Consider the following 6,313-nt stretch of genomic DNA (forward strand, 5'->3'; position numbering starts at 1 on the left):
TGCTGGTGGAAGAACAACTCTTGGCTTAGGGCGATCTGACCGCAACCTCTCCATACAGCGTTCTCTGTACCTCAGGTCTAACTTATTGCATAAAGAAATTAGTTTATCCAACTTATCAGGTACGTCCTGATTTGCGAGGTCATCTTTGATCTTTTCGGAGAGACCGCTCCAGAAAGCTGGAATGAGAGCCTCCTCGTTCCAGTTCAGTTCTGAGGAAAGGGTGCGAAACTGGATCACGTACTGACTGACCGTACGCGTGCCCTGACGCAGGCGCAGGATCTCCAATGAGGCCAATGAGTCCTGCCCGGTTCGTCGAAGATTCTTCGAAAGGTGGCCACGAATTCTGGATAGTTAGATAAGATGGGATCCATCCTTTCCCACAAAGGTGAAGCCCATTCCCACGCTTGCCCGGTAAGTAAATAAATTATATAGGCTACTTTGGTTCGTGCTGATGGAAAGTTGGCCGACTGTAGTTCGAACTGGATTTCGCACTGGTTAAGAAGGTATCAGTACGTAATCCCGCTGGACGGGATCCTGGCGGTCGAAATACCGACGCCAGAATCCTGACCACACAATCCCGACAGGGGTGGCGAGCGGAACGCAGCCCCTTGCGGGCTCGCTTCGCTCGCCATGCTGCAGGCACGGTGCCTCGCTACGCTCGGCACACTATAATATTCTCCCTCTATGGGTGTCGTGGACACCCACGGAGGGAGAATATGTCGGGATTGTGGCGGTCGGGATTCCGGCGTCGGTATTTCGACCACCGGGATCCCGTCCAGCAGGATGTTGACCGCATCCCGTTAAGAAACCCACGGCATTGTTTTGGATCCCCATCGAATTTACTGGGAGATGGCAAATGCAACCGTGGAAATGGTATTGGTACAGGAGGAAGCGGGACCGGAGGTGCTAATGTGGGAGCAGCTGTAGATACTTGAGGGGCCGTGTTGTCAACACAGAGAGAATCGAGACGTTCGGACATACTCTGCATGAACTGCATGATTTGAGATTGTGTGGCCTCCTGCTTACTTAAGCGAGACCAGATATCTGCAGTTGAATCCCCTCCTGAGGCCTGATCACCCGTTGAATCCATTTGGCCAGTGCTTACTGTAACATCTAGCAAAGTTTGAGGATCCGGCAGCTGAGATTTGCCCGAGGAGGTAGCAGGCTGTGAATGAACAAGATGAGGGGGCTGGATATAGTTCCTTCGCATGGGACACGGAGCAATGAAGAACGTAGGCGGGGTTTGAGAGTCAATGGAAAGTATTTATTATGTACAGGGCTGAGGTAGAGAACCGAGGCTGGAGCACGATGGTTATGGAACGTAATTACGGATAAAGAACTGAGGGTTGTGGCTTGAAAGACGAGGTTGTGATTAATGAACTGCGGAACTGTGGATAGTGGTTAAAGATGTGGCTGGAGGCGAAGAACTGTGGACTGTGATTTGAAAGACGAGACTGTAGATGATGAACTGTGGAACTGTGGATGGTGGTTGAAGACGTGGCTGGAGACAAGGATTGTGGACTGTGGCTTGGAAAACGAGGCTGAAGATAATAATCTGCAGGCTGTGGTCGGTGGTACAAAGGCGTGGCTGGTGAAGGAGATCTGTGGAGTGTGGCTCGAAAGACGAGGCAGAAGACCCGGGGCCGACTGTGCCCAAATAGTCTTACTGGACCGGGTTTTCCAGGAGCGCTTCCACAGGCAGTAGCAGGCTAGAAACAGCAGGGCTGCAGCAGCAACAGAGAACCGACCAAGCAGGATCAGGAAGAACCAGAATACAGCAGGAATCCTGGGAGCACAGGCTAAAGCACCTACAACAGGGTTGTAACTTGAAGCACTGGCGTCCCTGTCCTAAACCAGCCCCCTTTTATAGGGAGAGCTTCCCCTGGATTGGTTGGAAGAAACAGGAAACAGGAACTATGCTTAAAACTTGGTCTCCAACATGGCGGCGCTCAGTAATGCAGACCTTTTTGCAAAGCTACCTTGCTCACTGCCCCAGGTCTCCTAGCAACGACTCAGCAAGAGCGACCCGCTGTAGCGGCGTCCCACCGCCACGAGCGGACCCCCTCACTGCCGCTACTGCTGCCCACGGATCCGGCGCAGCAGCCCACCTCCGCCGCTGCCCGCACATTGCCAAGGAAGCCAGCCCCGCGGCCCTAGCGTACCGGTAAGATTCCGGACGCTGACATCCACGTTAGATTTTTGTTTATTTGTTTATTGGACAATATTACATTGACAACAAGACACTTGGAATTTCAGAGTTATTTGTGTTAACATATAAACAGCATAGGCTGAGCACCATCATAGTCAGCCAAGGCTGTTAGCCTCTTTCACAACAGGAATTTCTTCTGAATTATCTCCACCACCATGGGATTTCTGGAACTCCCTCTCATCCTGTTTAGCAACCTTGGGGCTCTGCAATGCAATATGTAAACAGGGCACAAGATTGCCACATAACAGGACAGCAGAAGGGTTCCCCTATCTTCTTTCCGTATCAGTGTTGCTTTCAACCACCATCTCATTTGTTCATTCGATGCGTGGGCAGATGATCAAGAAGCAGAAGTGGTTTGAAATACAGATCTGATACTCTAATAGCAACCAGATTGCACTATTGATACATTATTATCATTATTTTTACTACTTTTTCATTTTGCATATTATTTATCTCTGTAGTACTTAGTGCCTCTGACTGCCTTTGGCACTCTTTATAATTAATTCTGATCAGATACTACAGGGTTCCCAATGTCTTAAGGTACGATTTACTTACCTGCGGTCAAACCACACTGAGTAAGCCCAATCTCGTCTTATCTTGGAAGCCAAGCACTGTGGGGCCAGGTCAGTACCTGGGTGGGAGACCACCAGAGAATACCAGGTACCGCAGGTATTTTTATCCAAACCAAAGACACAGGACTTTGAACCTATTATCTATTGACTATAATTCTATCAGGCATTTCACCAGTGAACTGGGTAGAGCCCGGAGCATATTCTCTTTTTCCTGTCATATCGTTATTTAAGTAACTATTGTACTAATTTAGGATTAAGAGATCATTATTGAGACCAGACATATTTTCGCTCATTGAGCTACATCGCCACAATTCTTAATTTCCATTGTATCTTGTGACATACTGTATGTTGCCATTTTTTGTTGCCTTATAGTTGTTTTTATAGGGATATCAATAAAAGTTATATTTTAATTCCAGAATTATATAAATCTTTTTCATCAATCGATAAAGTGTGCCACAGAATAGACATATAGACTTTCTTTCTCTCTTGGTTCCGGTACTTCACGGGAACCATTCTCCCCCTTTTTCAAGTAGTTTACTGAACTATTTTCTGGGAGCACCACCAACCTAGCGCCAGATTATAATTGTTTTTTGTGAACATAGCCGCATGTTGGTTTTGTAATAATATTATTGTAATACAAACCTTGCTTATTGAGTGATCCTGTGTAGACTCAGCCACCTGTTTTTCTACATATGTGTATCTGGCACTGCTGGGGGCGTTTGTGTATCTGGCAGTTCTGGGGGCATATGTGTATCTGGCACTGCACTACTGGGGGCATATGTGTATCTGGCACACCTGGGGGTGTATTGTTGGACAGTGGATCACTCTGTGGTCTGTCTCCGTTCCCAGCACTAGAGGCAGCTTCCCTGCTCTAGTGTTTTCCCTCCTAGTGTTAGCTCAGTTCAGGAGGAGGTGCTCAGTGCACAGTCGGAGAGAGTTCTTCCTGGGAGAGACAACTGCACTGACGTGCAGCTTCTGCTCTCCTCAGTGTGTGACCTTGTCTACCCCGCAGCTGCACCCTGTGTGTATACAGCCACATCTTGTGTGTACTAAGATGCTGTGTTACCGCTGTACTGCTTCACATCTATACTGTTAGTGCCTTCTGTTGCAGAATATCTTCTATATACTACAAACTGTTATCTCTGTTATATGAATAAACTAATCATCCTGGTTAAGTGCCACTGTGTGGACTAATATCCCTATCCAACACTGCAACACTCTGCCAACACGTATGTGTATCTGGTACTGTACTACTTGGGGCATATGTGTATCTGGCACTGCTGGGGGTGTATGTGTATCTGGCACTGCTAGGGGCATATGTGTATCTGGCACTGCTGGGGGAGTATGTGTATCTGACACTGCACTACTGGGGGCATATGTGTATCTGGCACTGCTGGGGGCGTATGTGTATCTGGCACTATACTGGGGTAATTATTTGTATCTGGCACTATACTGGGGTCTTAATGTGCATCTACTGTTCTCTCCAAGTGTAACCCAGTCATGTATACTACTGTTCTCTCCCACTGTAACCCAGGCGCATATACTACTGTTCTCTTCCGGTGTAACCCAGATGCATATACTACTGTTCTCTCCTGGTATAACCCAGGCTCACATATACTACTGTTCTCTCTTGGTATAACCCAGGCGCATATACTACTGTTCTCTCCCAGTGTAACCCAGGCGCATATACTACTGTTCTCTCCCAGTGTAACCCAGGCGCATATACTTGTGAGATTTAAATTCATTTCTAATAAATATTTAAAATGCCAGCGCTAATACATGCTGCGGACACAAGGCACATCTTATTACCATATACGATAAAAGTGCGCTGTACGTCGCAAACACTATTTCCCTTAAGAGAAAACAAGTACACGCACACATTTATGAGTTCCAAAGCTCATTGATGTATATATTTGATATTAAAAGGATATGTATACAATGCATCACATGTACAGTATATATGGTTACATGGTTACAATTTACACAGGAAGCAGTTGTTACAAAAGAATCCATTACAGCCAGCAATACATTACCCTGTCCCATGCTCACTACACCCTTCGCTCCATATCCTCCATCTCTCCCGATGCTCACAGTAGCAGAAAGACAACAAAACAGAGACTTCTTGTGAGTCTGCAATCAGCTATACACTGTGTATATTGGGGGAGTACAGGTCTTCTGTTATTGGTCCAAGGGAGGGAACTTTCTCATTCATGATGTGTCATTGGTCAGTTCATATGCAAGCAATGTCCAGCCTTGAAGAAGCAGGATGTCTTTTGTTCTAATAAGAGTGACTTCATATTCCTACATTTAATCATAACTGCTCATTGCAATGTGCTACAACTTAATCACAGGTATCAAATTAACACACTCATTAATCTGATTACTTTGACACCAAGCACAACATGTCCATCTTGCTCCATTCAATTAATACATATACATGGTGTTATACTCCATTATATAATTTAAAACCTTATAATGTCTGGTGCAAGACATGTTTAATTTATGTGTGGTATGAAATACTGTATGTGTTGAATATATCCTTGTGGCTTGTCTGTGTGAATGCGTATGCTACCATATATTGCTGTGCTCGCTGCACGTATTCGCAAGCATAGCGACTCATAATATGTGGAGTTTGTAAGTTTTCTGTATGTAATATTTTTGACTTCGACATACTACTGTTCTCTCCCAGTGTAACCCAGGCTCACATATACAACTGTTCTCTCCCAGTGTAACCCAGGCACATATACTACTGTTCTCTCACAGTGTAACCCAGGCACAAATACTACTTTTCTCGCCTGGTGTAACCCAGGCGCATATACTACTGTTCTCTCCCGGTGTAACCCAGGCGCATATACTACTGTTCTCTCCTGGTATAACCCAGGTGCATATACAACTGTTCTCTCCCGATATAACCCAGACGCGTATGCTACTGCTCTCTCCCAGTGTAACCCAGGCACATATACTACTGTTCTCTTCCGGTATAACTCAGGCGCATATACTACTGTTCACTCCAGGTGTAACCCAGGCGCGTATACTACTGTTTTCCCGTGGTGTAACCCAGGCGCATATACTACTGAACTCTCCCAGTGTAACCCAGGCACATATACTACTGTTCTCTCCCGGTATAACCCAGGCACATATACTACTGTTCTCTCCTGGTGTAACCCAGGCACATATACTACTGCTCTCTCGCGGTGTAACCCAGGCACATATACTACTGCTCTCTCGCGGTGTAACCCAGGCACATACACAACAGCTTGCAGTGCGCAGCGACGTAGAGCTCTTTTTCTTTATATACTCTGCTAGGTGGCTCATATAATGGCTGCCCTCTTCTCTCTTGTCACGTGGCCACACTCCTTCCAGCATATGGCAATGCCCCTTAGTGGGCACTGTGATTGCATTTCCCTGGTGGGCCCTTCATGCCCCAGTCCGACACTGAGTTCTACAGATGTAGTCACGCTAATCCATCCTGCGACTCGGCTGCACGGGCATACGTGTGGGTGCTACTTAGTAAGCTGAGCCACGTCTTAGT

The 6,313-nt window shown here is 46.5% G+C and overlaps 1 pseudogene; it reads left to right on the plus strand.

The window, feature by feature from the left end:
• Positions 1-2,762: 2,762 nt before the first annotated feature.
• Positions 2,763-2,881, plus strand: LOC134942675 (5S ribosomal RNA; annotated as a pseudogene).
• The last annotated feature ends 3,432 nt before the right edge of the window (positions 2,882-6,313 follow it).

Source organism: Pseudophryne corroboree, chromosome 1 (genome assembly GCF_028390025.1).
Source record: "Pseudophryne corroboree isolate aPseCor3 chromosome 1, aPseCor3.hap2, whole genome shotgun sequence".
Lineage (NCBI taxonomy): Eukaryota > Metazoa > Chordata > Amphibia > Anura > Myobatrachidae > Pseudophryne > Pseudophryne corroboree.